Raw genomic sequence first — 14,409 nt, 5'->3', positions numbered from 1 at the left:
CTACTCTCTTTCTTCTACCCCAAAAGGCTAAACCCCAGACCTTTCCACCATGCTCTGGTAACGCTGGACCAAGACCCACCCACTGGCGCCCTCCCAGGGAGATTTCTTTTCTGTCTAGTGTGGGCTTCACCAAGCGGCGCCTTAACTGCAGGGCCTTCCCAGCTCTCCTTTCTTTCCTGTAATTCTATACACACGGCATCAGCCTTCACCTGGGCTTTGTTTGCAGCCTTCAGAGGGTCATTCTCATCTGACTTGGGTTTCTTGAATTTTAAGTGAAGTTTGTTCTGACCAGCCTGGTGCTACCTCATGTAGAAGAAATGTAGGTTCGTGATTGTAAGTTATGAAATGCAAAAGGGATGGCTAAAAAAACAAACTTCCTCTTCCACTACAAACAAAATGCCTCAATAAAAGCACAGCGTTAAAATTTGAAATGTCCTTTGATACTAACTCGTTGCCCTCGGAACATGTGACGGAGAAGGGCCACGTCCCCCACTGCAAGGAAGTCCGTCTGTCTCTGATGTGGCTCACTATTGCATTCTCTAAGTGTTATTACTCATTTTTCTGTTACAAACTGAAATAAAACTAATACACCCTCGCTGTGACAACCAGTTTGACAAGTTGGCCAGAGTCCGTCTCCACCTGCCGAGCTCCCCGCACATGTCTCGGCTCCGTGTGCGGACACAGTCTGCATCACGCTGCCCAGTGCTGCCGTTCCAGTGCGAAAGCAGCCACAGACAGCCTGGAAACAAAAGAGCTGTGTTCCCATGAAGCACTGCTTGCGGACACTAAAATTTGGACTCATCATGAATTTCACAGGAGAAATACTATTTTTCTTTTGGTTGTTTTGAACCATTTAAAAATATTTTAAAAACCCATTCTTAGCTCACAGTCTGAATAAAAATGGGTGGCAGGTTGTGTAAACACGGGCAGTGGCAGGAGTTGGCCCACAGGCCATAGCTTTCTGAACCTTATAGCTTCCTACCTGATCTCACCCCAAAGGCTGAGGAACAATTCTGAACCCTGCTCTCAAGCAGCATCGAGAAACTGCAGTTCAGAATGCATTAGTGAGTTATGAAGTCCATTTGGGGGGTCCTTTCCAGCAAGCTAAAGAAAAAGGATAGAATTTAGTGCATTCCACATAATAAAGGTTAAGTACTGTATCATGAAACTTTTGGTGTGTGTGTGTGTGTGTGTGTGTGTGTGTGTGTGTGTACTGAGTCACTATGCTGTCAAATACTTGGAAGGAATTTTGTATCAACCATGGCTTTCCCCAGCCCCCAGATATTGTGTACAAAGGAACACAAAGACAGAATTGATGGAGTGCTAATGCTGTTAGCCAACAAGAGGGAACTGAAGTGAGTGTGACCACCTTCCTCCAAGGTCTTCAGGTGGAGAGAGGTGGAAGCACTACATGAAGATCTGTCCTTGAGATATTGGGTTGTTTGGGGCCATGCCCACTAAATATGAATTTCCTGCTTTCAGGTTTTGCTTATTTCTAAGAATCCGTCTTCATCTCTACTCTTCTGTCTCTCCAGACTCAGTGATATTTTAAACCCTTGGTTGGGTGTTCAGGATTCTTCACTAAGTGAGAAACGATTGTGTGTGGGAAGAGGGATGGTGCATTTCAATCTGATAAAAGCAGCTCATGCCAAGCATGACTGCCAGCCGAACTGCAAGCCAGGCCTTGAGGAGGAGGAAGGAAGGAAGGCTTTGGCATGCTAATAATTCAGCACCCATCGGGGTGCCCTGTGCTGACCCACATTCTAGAGAGGGCCCCAGAAACTCCAGGAACCAGAGGGAAGCCTTGGGCTTGGGCTTTGTGCTTTGCTGGTCAGTCAGTTGAGCTGAAAAGTGTCTGGTAGGTAGGATAGTGATCGGGGGAGGGAGACGGAGACAGACTCTTAGGTTCCTGCCTTGGAAGGAGCTCTAAACAATGGTGTGGGGTGGGAAGAGGAAAAGTGGGGAATCCAAAGATGTTTGGGTGTTCTTACTGAACAGTCTGAAGCCCCTGCTCTGCTCTGTACTTCCTGGTGGTTGAGGGGGTGAGGGGGGCTCTGGCTCCCAGCTCTGAAGGCCTTGTAGAGAGGACGGGAGGAGCAGGCATGAGTAGCCCCGAGCCAGCTGGATGTCCCTGACCCAGTGGGTGAGAAAGGCTCCATCTACAAGCTGTGGGGAGAGAAGGCATGCTGGGAGAACCAGAAGGAGCCTCACACTTCCTTGTTCTGCTGCTTAGATGACGCTTGTGGCTTTCTTGTTTACCCAGAGGGAGAAATGTTTACTCTTGTGAGGGATAATGAGAGATTAGCTTCTATTTCCAGGGAGGTGATGAAGGCTGAGGTAAAGGGTGACCAGGAAGGAATATCAGTTACTTCCTCTCAGGAACAAAGACTCTAAGTTGCACTGGGCATCTGGTCCCCTGTGCTGGCTTTGTGAGGTGTCTCCTCACAGTCAGGGACTCCTGCTGAGGGTCCAGGGGCATCCTGGGCAGGGGGAAGATCTGCAGCCATGCCTTCCCTGGGCAGTTTCCCAGTTGCATTTGGAGTGAGCAGACATGACTGCGGCTGGTGCCTGGCCCCAGGTGTCGGACAGATGAGTCTCAGGGGCAGAGAAAAGCACCGCGCCTAGCTCTGCATCTGGAACATGGGGAACGTGCAGGAGACTGTTGGATTAGTAAGTGCAGGATGCACTTGTGTGCCATTCTGTCTGCAGGGCTAGTGTCTATGTGTGCGCTCATACAGAGGCACAGATGGGAGCCGGTAACAGGCAGTGAGTGGCCTGGCTAAATAAAGAATTGTGCGAGGAAAATGAAGAAAATTCAGATGGCTTTTGTCACTCTATGCAGATGGCTCAAATCATCCAGAGTATACCCCTGCAGAGGTAAGAAGATAAAATGGAAAGTCATAGGAAATATAACCCCTGCCCCAGGGAATATGCTGCTTGGACCTTGATTTAAAGCTAGAGCCCAAAGGAAGATGTAGCCACAGCAGTCAGACAAGAAAGAGAATTAACCCTTTGCGGTCGTTTGTCTACTCTCAGCCACCAAAGCTTTTTTACCGTTCTGGTCGTATGTCTGCTCTCAGCCACCACAGCAAGGAACCGTACGAATCTTAACTCTATTCATTCATGTATCAGTTCATAATTTCTCTGAAAGCTCTTAAGTGTCTAAGCGACCTTGTCACGAACCAAAACATTGCCCCAACAAATCGGAGATATCGAAACTCAATATAAACAAACGCGGTCGTTCCACACTTGCCATGCAAAACACCGTGGCGAGTCAGTTGCCTTTTGAGAGTGAAGAAATCGACAAGCTTCAGAGATACTTCGCAGAATTTCAAATAAAGTCTGCGAGGGCCAAGGCAAGCCTCCGCGGCTGGGAGGGCCAAGCCCCTTGCATGAATTTCGTGCATCAGGCCTTTAGTTTTTTATAAAACCTTTCAACAAAGTGGGAATAGAGGCCGCAACACAGTAAAGACCATTTATGACAAACTTACAGCCAACATCATACTCAATGGTCAAAAACTGAAAGTGTTACCCTTAAGAACAGGAACAAGACAGGGATATCCCCTTTCACTACTTTATTCCACATAGTACTGGAAGTCTTAGCCAAAGCGATCAGACAAGAAGAAAACAAAAGGCATCCAAACTAGAATGGAAGAAGTGAAACTGTCATTATTTGCAGATGATAGGATGCCATACATACAGAACCCTAACAGTCCCACAAAAAAATACATTAGAACTAATAAATGAATTCAGTAAAGTAGCAAAATACAAAATTAATATTCTGAAATCAATTACATCTTACATATCAATAATGAACAATCAGAAAGATAATAAGAAAAAAAATCTCGTTTACAATTTCATCAAAAAGAATACAATACCTAGGAATAAATTTAAATGAGGTGAACAACATGTACTTGGAAAACTATAAGATAATGAAAAAATTGAAGAAGATACAAATAAATGGAAGCATATACCATGCTAATAAACAGGAAGAATTAACATTGTTAAAATGTTGTATCACCCTAAGCATCTAAAGATTCAGTGCAATCCTTATCAAAATACCAATTGCATTTTTCACAGAACTAGAACAAATAATCCTAAAATTTATATGGAACCACAGAAGACCCTGTATAGACAAAGCAATCTTGGGAAAGAAGAACAAAGTTGGAGGAATCATGCTACCTGATATCAAACTATACTGTAAGGCTATACCTATCAGAACAGCATGGTACTCGCATAAAAGCAGACACCTAGATTAATGGAAGAGAATGAAGAGCCCAGAAATAAACTCACACTTATATGGGCAATTAATATTTGACTAAGGAGGCAAGAATATATAATGGGGTAAAGACAGTCTTCAATAAATGATATTGGGAAAACTGGACAGGCACATGCAAAAGAATGAACTTGGATCACTTTCTCACACCATCCACAAGAATAAACTCAAAATGGATTAAAGACTTAAATGTAAGACCTGAAGCCCTAATACTCCTAAAAGAAAACATAGGCTATGAACTCTTTGATGTCATTTTTAGCAATACTTTGTTGGCTATGTCTCCTCAGTTAAGGGAAACAAAAGAAAAAATAAACAAATGGAACTACATCAATCTTAAAAGGTTCTGCACAGCAAAGAAAACTGTAAACAAATGAAAAGGGAACCTACTGAATGGGAGAAGATATTAGTACATGATACATGTGATAAGGGGTTAATACCCAAAATTTATAAGGAACTCTTACAACTTAACACCAAAATACCCCCACAAACAATCTAATTAAAAAATGGACAGAGGATCTGAATAGACACATGCTAATAAACAGGAACATACAGATGGCCAATAGACTATGAAAAGATGCTCAACATCACTAATCAGCAGAGATGCAAATTAAAATCACAACGCGATATCACCTTACACCTGTCAGATGGCTATCATCAGTAAATCAATAAACAGGTGTTGGCAAGGATGTGGAGAAAATGAAATCCTCATACACAAATTGGTACAGCCACTATGGAAAACAGTATGGATGTTTCTCAAAAAATTAAAAATAGAGCTACCATATGACCCAGTGATTCCACTTCTGGATATTTATTTCAAGAAATCCAAAACACTAATTTGAAAGACTATATGCATTCCTATGTTCATTGAAGTGTTATTTACAATAGTCAAGATAGAGAAGCAACCTAAGTGTCCATTGATAGGTGACACTGAATGGATAAAGAAGAGGTGGTACATGTATGCAATGGAATGAAATCTTGCCATCTGTGACAATATGGATGACCCTAGAGCAGCCGTGGGCAAACTACGGCCCGCGGCCGGATCCGGCCCATTTGAAATGAATAAAACTAAAAAAAAAAAAAGACCGTACCCTTTTATGTAATGATGTTTACTTTGAATTTATATTAGTTCACACAAACACTCCATCCATGCTTTTGTTCCGGCCCTCCAGTCCAGTTTAAGAACCCATTGTGGCCCTCGAGTCAAAAAGTTTGCCCACCCCTGCCCTAGAGGATGTTATGCTAAGGAAAATAAGTCAGACAGAGAAAGACAAATACCATATGATTTCACTTATATGGGGAATTTGAAAAACAAAATAAAGCAGAAACTAACAGATACAGAGAACAAATTGATGGTTGGGCAGGGCGTGAAAAAAGTGAAGGGATTAAGAAGTACAATTTGCCAGTTATAAAAATACAAGAAGGGATGTAAAATACAGCATAGGGAATATAGTCAATGACCTTGTAAGAACTGTGTATGGTGCCAGGTAGGTACTAGACTTACATGGGTGATCAGTTCATAAGTTATATAAATATCTAATACTGTTATTATATACCTGAAATGATATAATATTGGATGTTAACTAAAAAATAAATAAATAAAATTAGGACCCCATAAGTTGGAGTAATTGTACTAGGCAGTGGTCAGAAACCAGCTCCCTCCCTCCCTTCCCTGCTTCCTTGTTTCATGATCACAGAATGCCTGTAATATGTAGGCACTGACTGAGAGGTCCTGTATTAAAGAAGGCGGAAATAAGGTCTCTTTCCTCCTGGAGCCTTTAGTCTCGGGCAGGAGACAGATATTATACAGAGAAACAGGTACATGCACTATTATCCCGCAGTTGGGACTAGTGCTGTGAAAGAAGAATTTTGGGTGATATGAAAGGACATATAGAGACTTGATTTAGATGAGGGAGCAGGGACCTGGAGGCTCAGCCGGGGGAAGGACAGGAGGACAGTGTCCAGGCAGAGGCTTCAGCCCCACTTCCCAAGGCTGGGAGAGCCAGGCCTTTAAGGGGTGGAAAGAGGCCGCGCAAAACAGCGCAGACATAGAGGGACTCCTCAGCCACACCTCAGTGAGACCTGGAAGTGAGCATCTTAGGTAAATTGGAGTCTCTGGCAGGTATTCGAGAGATAATGGAATAATACCAGATTTGTGTCCCAAAATGATAACTTCAGCTGAAGTGAAGATGGGAAATTGGGAGGTGGGAGGGCCCTGAGGAGTCCACTGCAGCCAGCCAGGCAGGTGTTGACAACAGACCAATGGGGCAGGCAAAGAGGGAGAAGAGATAGATTGGGGATGGCGGTGGAGAGAGGGTGGCCAGGCCTGGGAGGATGAGGACAGTGACAAGCAGGCTCATCTGCATGAGCCGGGAGTGAGTGCAGATGCTGCTTCCTGAGAAGGGAGTTTGAAAGAGAAACAGCTTCGCGATCTGAGAGATCCAGCAGAGGCCAAGGGGTTTGGGAATCCCTGTGGTGGTGGGGTCGTGCTTCCTGTTTCCCAGGGAATGACTGATTCCTGTTGTAGGTGAATTCCATACGTGACAGTTTTGCCATTAGAAGTAAGTTAGCACTTGTCCTGTGAGTCAGAAAGGCAGAAGATTTGTAGTAGGAGGACTGGGGTAAGCAAAGGCGTGACAGAAGATAGACTGGAAGGGGACGAGTGTGGGGGCAGGCACAGTGGAAGAGTGGCTGGAGATGCTGGGAGTCCGGCGAACATCAGAAGGGATGCTGACGGCAGGTTTTGAAGAGCTGCCGGGCTGTTTAGGAATGAGCCCACAGCTGTGTGGCAGGAGAGGGCAGACCGGGAAGGAAGGGACCTCACTGGAGCTATAGCAGTAGCCATGGAAATGGGGAGGACAGTCAGATCTGAGAGGATTTGTAGGGAGAAAGCTTGATGGTTCCAAAGACTGAGTCCACATAGAAGGAGGAAGAGGCCCCCAGGCCCTCAAACTGAGGACTGAGTGTGTCCTTAACAGACACGAGGAGATGGCTGGAAGGATTGCCATGGGGGTGGGGGTGGGGAGGTGAGATGAGTTTCAGATGTGGGGTGTTGAGTTTTAGGTATGGTAGAAACTTGCAGGTTGACAAGCAGAGGTGTCCAGCTGGAACTTGAGGGAAGGCAACTCAGGCAGGTCACGAACTGGAGGGAGCCCATGCCCTCTGACAGAGAGGAGCCACCTCTGGCTCTGAGCAACTGCAGTAGGAAAGACCTCAGTGGGACCAGCTTGGACCGCCCTAAGCTGTAAGTGGAACATGTTAAATGCTGAAGAGGAAGCTCTTTAGTAGTAATAGAACAGCCAGCAGCAAGTGTGGTACCATGCCACTTTGGGGCCGCATGGTATGTTCTGCAGTGCCCAAGAAGGCCACAGCAGACTGCCTACTTTAGAGAACAGGAGACACCCAAACAAGGGAAAGGCTCTCAGCGCATGGATAACAGGTTAGAAACGTAAAACCAAGTCTGCTTAGCATCAGGTAGGGCAGTTTTATTATATGATCATTTGGGATAGAATGGGGCATGCCCTCTTGAGTCTGTATCAGTGCAGGTCCCACATCTTGCCCTGCAAAAGCACCATGTTTCTAGAAATGTAGGCTCCATGCACTTCCTTTGTAACTTAAGTGAGTTGTTTACACGGAGGAAACTATTTCCTTCAGATGAATGCTCATGCCTGTGGTCTGCTGGGTTGGAGAATAGAATAGAAGTGACAGTAAATGAAAGAGGGTAAATAATTCTGACGAAACCAGCAAATGACATAGGGACATACTTATTGCAGACTTAGCCATGGATCTTTGTCAAGTATTGGACAATAAATCTCTATTTTCTGTGTAAAGGGCGATTACTCAGTGAAGGTTCCCCTTGTTTTCTGATACTTAAAATTTACCGAATGATTTACAAGCTTAGAGAGACGTCTCAGCCGGGCTCCTGGCACTGACATTGAAGGAGTTTGTGATTGCCCGACCATTACTTATTTTTATGTGCTTAATGCCTGAAATTGGTTTTTTCAAAACACACTCCCTGTTTCTACCTTTAGAGAAAGAATCTTTATGCGTCATTCTGTGGATTCACATTAGTTTTGCCTTCACCTTCAATGGAACTCCAAATATTCTAGAATTGTTGTTAGTTCTCCAGGACAATTAGGCCCCATGCCATGTGGTCCCAGTGCCCAGGTCTCTCTACACGTGGTTATGTCCGGGCATCATCGCTTTTGTCCAATACACTTTGAACTTTTCAGCAAGGTATTTCTTTATTGAGCTGGTTAACGGGCTCCCATGGGGCTTCTACATATCTGTGTTTTATTTCTTATTTTCACTGAAAAAAGAGTTGGGGGAGGGGATGCTAAATGTAAATATTTGACACTTACATTGGGCACACATGTGTTCTCTATTATTTCTTTGTTTTTCAATATACTTGAAATATTTTTAATAAAAATATTTAAGTTCAGTTTTCCCTCCTTCTTACTTAAACATCCTGGGGAGTGCTGGCAACATTTCCTCTTCATTCCAACACTTTACCATCAGATTCCAGACCAGTGCTGTCCAATAGAATGCTTGAAATGTGACTGGTGTAACTGAACAACTAAAAGTTTAATTGAGGTAATAGTAACTAATTTAAATTTAGGTTTAAATAGCCATATGTGGCTACCATATTGAGCACTGCAGCCTTGGAAGAAAAAGCTGCCGAAGCCAGGATACTTCAACACCATCAGAGACAGGGCTGCGTATTCTATTTTAGGTGCCATTCCTTAGCAGACATCCTCTTAAAAGATCTTAGGAATTACTGAACCAGGTCTGAAATTTACTGAAGGAAATGATACCCTAAATATGGAATGTGCTAGTAAGTTTCTTCTTCTGTCGTCTTGTACCTTCTCCTTGTCCTTTTCTGGTGAAATGGTTTTTCTCTTGTGTTAGTCTGCTCTGTAATAGGCACTAGTGTTTAATAATGATTAGCTCTTCACTGGGTTGAACTACACCCTAGCCCCTGAGGTCATCAATCACCGAGTGTCATTATGTTTGGAAGCAGATGGACAATTCAAGAGCAACCTATGGTCCTTAGACCTTTGGCTGGTTGCTGAGTATTTAATTATGTCTCAGCCAACACTAGAGTGAGCCATCATTCATAAATTTAGCTTATTAGAGGCTGGTCTCCTTAATGGTTGTGTTGACAAATTGTGCTAGTCTATTGAAAAGAGATGACTGAAAGGAAAACTGTATGTTTGAATCAAGGGAATTTGTGTATGTATTTGAGGGCGAGGTTGTTTGCTTTGTTCTTAAAGGGTAATTGATTTTAAAATTAAAAGATCTAAATTCAAGTCCTGAATACTGGAAACCATATGACCTGGGCTTTGTTTGGTAACCAGCCTCTTAGCATCCTTCCTGCCCCCCTACACACACACACACACACACACACACACCACGCGTGCGCACCTATAAAATGCAAGTAACTCTTGTTTACACGACAGGAATGCGGGTGGGAATAAATGTTGCAATCTGGTGACTGTGTTTGCTAGAGAAGGCTCCCCAATACACCACTGTGGCAGAAGCATTATTTTGAGCTAAAGGCATTTGAGAATCAACAGATGAAAGATGAGACTTGCTCTGCACCCCCTTGACTGCCTAAAGGAGCAGATCTTTTCAAAACAATTCAGCTGTTATAAGTTCCCCTTTACTTCCAGGGAAAGGACGACTCCTGTCACCAGAGATGAGAATGCATGAACAGACTTTGCTAACACAAACTTGCCTCCCACTAGTTTCCCTCGTCTGTTCTGCAATCATTTCCCACCATTTATTTGTCCCTTGAAATCCTAACTCCCTCCCTGAGCTAAGATGGTGTATAAGCCCCAAATTCGAACTGCTTTTTCTAGCCACTTTCTTTGTGGGCCCACTGCCACTCCCATACAAACCTTCCTCAGTAAACTTTGTATTTTCTCTTTTTAATCTGTGTCAGTTTAATTCATGGGCCCCCAGTGATTGACTTGAGGATAGAGGAAAAGTTCTCCCCACCCACACTCACAGGTGAAGGTGTTATTTGTGTGATGGTGGCTTGAAAGGGATGAGAAATCCCAGGAGCTGTGCTGACACTTATGTGCTGACACAGGCTTCTTTGTGTCAAGACCTCCTTCCCGGGCCCTGTCACCCTCTGACTGGCGGCTTCCCCCTGAGAATATCTGATTCCATCTGGCACAGGGCCCCAGGGAGTCTGACTCAGCAGGTCAGGAGGCCACACTTTGGGGAGCACTGTTTCCAGGACCTCTGCATCTGGAAAAAACAAAGAAGGGAGTGATCCAGGATGACCTCACTTTCAGTGTCCAGGACTGTGCTATATTCTGCATTTCATTTTCAAAGTTGCCTAAATGAAATGGTTTGCTCCTTTTATTATCAGTGGGGTGCCATCTGTGTCCCCATCTGTTACCGGTGGAAGTGGAGTTCTTGTGATGTCACAAGGAAAGGAATTTCCTGACACCGGCCCGGGAGGATGAGTGGTCTTTATTTTCGTGAAATCAAACCCCTGGGTTTCCAGTGTTGCATTTCCCTCCATCCCACCATTGGGAAAAGTCCAATTTTGTCTTCAGCGGGGCTAGAATTAAGGCCTCTGCCCAGAGTCTCCGGTCCGTATTAAAGTCCAGTCCAGTGTCCTGCGTGTGGACTCCGCATGACCCTGGGACATGTAGCTGCTTAAGGCCACATGGCGATGACGAAAGGACGGATGCATGCAGGTCACGGAGCAGGAGAGGAACAAGAAGGCATGAGTAAAGCAAGAACAGGCAAAAGAGAGTGAACTCTTTGTCTGGAGATTTTAACCAGGAGCTTAAACAATTGATCCTTAAGGACTGGATTTTACCCACTTGCAACTATCTGTTTCCCAGGTCAGACTGACAGGCAAGCACTTCCCTATGTCACCCTGACTTCACTGTGCATGCACCCGTCTACCCCTTTGTTCAATCCCTTCCCCCAGGGATCTGCGGAATGGGCCGGTGGTTCCCTGGGGAGCATGAAGTTACAGCTTCTTGGTGAAGCTGCCCAGATGACCATGCTTACAACGTCTAGCCTCCCCTTTGCTCTCCTCTGATTAGTAACAACTAGCTAATTATGACACTAGCACTTTCAATTTTGCTTTATCTCAATTTGCTAGACACAGTAACTTTTTGAAGGAGTTGAAATATGTTAAGGAGACACATATTTTTAAAATATTAACCCTAATGAGTTTGATTTGAAATTCAGGGTTACATCTTAGAACAAAATGGTGACTGGAAATAATTTTTCACATAGACACAGCTGACATTTAAACCCATATTACTTTTCTAAATGCACAAAATGGTAGTGAGGAGTTACTAAACTTGGATTATCTTCTTAAACTCTATTGGGCAGATTGCTTCCTCTGTCCATGAATCAAAATATATTTAACCACTTGGGTCCTGGGATTTGTTTATGAAATGAGAGAAGTACTAGAGACTTAAGTTATATGATTTTTAAAAATCTGTTAACTTTCAAAGAGTTTATATTACTTATTTTGCATAAGGCACATCACTTGAACTTTATTTGCTCTTTCCCAAACCAATGTCTTACAGTTTTCTTTGCTTGTATCTTATTGCCAAACAGGCTTCTTCTCTCCCGTTCCCCACCCCCGATGCTGGCAGGAAAGCTCTGGTCACCAAAGATGATAAATAAATGAATTGTTCATTTGGTTTCTGCTGTCTTGCCTCTTTCTCTTCAGTCAACGTTGTCAAAGGCTGCCCAGCATGAATCAGAAGTGCTGGCTGAACACTTACCCTAGACATCTGGGGTTGTTTTGTGTGGCAGCATTTACATTTGAATTCACCTCATACCATAGAAGAGATTAACCAGTGGCTGCAGCTTCATATCCAGTGGGGAGTCACAGAATGACTTTTTCTGTGCTGTTATGTTCTGGACCATAAAACACGTTGGTGAGGTCTGATCATTGTTTTACTGAAAAGGAGCTTCAAGGGTGCCCTCAAATGAGCTTCTCCTTGCACCATGTTAAAGGTAGGCTTCCACAAGAAAGTCTTTTGAACAACAAAAAATTGTAATTCCATGGCAGGGTTTTTTAAACTTTAAATCCTTTGTCTTTAACATGTTCTCTCTCAACTTGATATGCGGGAATGCTTTCTGAGAAATTCTCTTCCCACCCACCCTCCCAAGGGCTTCTGTGAATCTGGCCAGTCTCTCCAAGGCCTTGATGTAGGGTGACAGTTCTCTTTAAAGTGCTGTGTGTCCCGAGCACGTTTCCTTCAGAACCAAGAGCTCTCAGGAGCCAGGTCATCCATCCCTAAGCTCACAGCAGGTCGTTCTGAATAGTGTAACACCATTGGAATGTGTCTGTGTGGTGAAGATGCCCCCGCACGAGTGGGACATTAGGGGTGAGGCTTCTGATCACTCAGCTCTATCCTTAAAGAAGGAATGTAGTGGGGAAACACTATTTTAAATAGAATTACTTTAAAGCTCTATTGCCTCCACTTCTGTTTTCCCAAACACTAAAGGTGTCCCTTCCGAAATGATTGCATCAAAACCGCAAAGCCTTGAGAAACCTCTCTGTTCTCCCACCTCCAGCACAGCGGGTCCTTTTCCCAGAAGGACCCTCCATTTCTCAGAAGGCTTGCTTTCTGCATTCGCTAGGGTGATTGTCTCATCCTTTTTCATGTGGGACCTCGAAAATCGGTTTTCACTTTTATACAACGGATCATTAAGAAAAGCCCTCATACTGCTGTTGGAAATCCAGTCACTCTAGAAATTGCCATTCTTATGCAAAAATAAGTCTTCAACTTTCACAAGGGTAATCACCTTTTACAAAAGCATATTTATATCAGGGTCACCTGGAACTGCAGAGGCATTTTGTTATAGCCTCTGTGTGGTTGTTGGCCTGCATCCTTGAATTATTACACTAATATGCCGTGTCAGGGCACCAAGCATACATGCCAGGCGTTTTGCCTTGTATCATCTTATTTCACTCTCACGCCAAGTCTTCCAGACAGTATCTGTCATCATCACATAAGAGAATCATGAGCATGTCAAGTACCTTGTTTAATGCCACACAGCTGGTACTTGGAAAGTGGAAATTCCTACCAATTTCCAATCTTCTGCTCTTTCTACTGTCCTCTCCGGGCTGTCCTTCTCGGACGTCTGTTCTGTGGGAGCGCCTGTGGGAAACAAAAGGAGGGACGGTGGGCTCGACTCCAGTGGATAGTCATTTTGATTCTCGAGCACTGTGAGCTGATAAGCTGAGGCTCTCGCCCCAGAAGGGAAGGGGCCAGGGCGTGGGAACTGGAGCCCTTGGGGAGTGAACAGGTAGCAAAAAGCAAAGCTTGACCATGTCTTTGAAGACAGATCATCTTCGGCCTCCATCAAAGCCTGTGCACATGGTGCTGGGTTATCAGATTGGGGAAAAGCAATCTGGTGTTATTTTTATCAAAACTTGGGAAGAGGCTGACATGGGTTTTAGTTGTAGTGGGAATCATATGTGCAAAGCTATTGTGTCACCTAAGGAAGGACTGGCTACTCTCCCCTTGACCCGCTGTTCCCTCTGCCGGAGTGTTCTCTCCCCATCCTGTCATCCGCCACATCTCTCAGGTTTCACTTTAGGGGTCACTTCCAAGCTCTCTTTCTGGGGCTCTCACCTGGGGCTCTCTCTTGCCCCTTACTGTCCCAAGACGCTCTACCTGGGCAGCAGTACCCACAGTATGGAGGGGTGGGGGGGTGGAGAGCTGCCCTACCCAGCAGCCTGCCAGCTTCTCTGTGCCAGCAGCTTTGAGGAGCTCCATGCATTTGTGTTTGGTGCAGAGCACTTAAAGTTTCTGTCCATGACAGACCTTCATGCCCTCATGTGAAGGTGCTTAATACAAGCTGCAGTCCTTTTCTCATTGACCCAGTTCTTTGGTTGCCATGGAAATGTGTGCCTCTCTTGTTTTTGTCATTTTGGCATTTACTGAGCATCTGATAGGTGCTGAATACAGTACTACACATTAAGAAGCATGCAGAGAGGAGCAGACGTGGTTTTCATTCTCAAGGAGCTCAAGGCTGTGGGGGAGACACTGACAGGCACAAGAGGAAGGAGAATCCGAGGTTCTAGAACAGCCGTGGGCAAACTACGGCCCGCGGGCCGGATCCGGCCCGTTTGAAATGAA

At 44.6% G+C, this 14,409-nt stretch overlaps 1 protein-coding gene and 1 long non-coding RNA gene across 2 annotated transcripts in view; both read left to right on the top strand.

The window, feature by feature from the left end:
• Positions 1–12,312, top strand: part of LOC107183514 — a 71,392-nt gene extending 59,080 nt beyond the window's left edge. The window contains exon 2 of the long non-coding RNA XR_001514302.1: positions 11,870–12,312. This is a non-coding gene — a long non-coding RNA (uncharacterized LOC107183514). The remainder of the gene's footprint in view (positions 1–11,869) is intronic.
• Positions 1–14,409, top strand: part of SLC22A23 (solute carrier family 22 member 23) — a gene marked incomplete at its 5' end in the record, with an annotated part of 167,320 nt that overhangs the window by 103,505 nt on the left and 49,406 nt on the right. The window lies entirely within an intron of this gene.

The sequence above is a fragment of the Myotis davidii genome, unplaced genomic scaffold, assembly GCF_000327345.1.
Source record: "Myotis davidii unplaced genomic scaffold, ASM32734v1 scaffold540, whole genome shotgun sequence".
Taxonomy (NCBI): domain Eukaryota; kingdom Metazoa; phylum Chordata; class Mammalia; order Chiroptera; family Vespertilionidae; genus Myotis; species Myotis davidii.
This window is presented reverse-complemented; position numbering and strand designations above follow the sequence as displayed.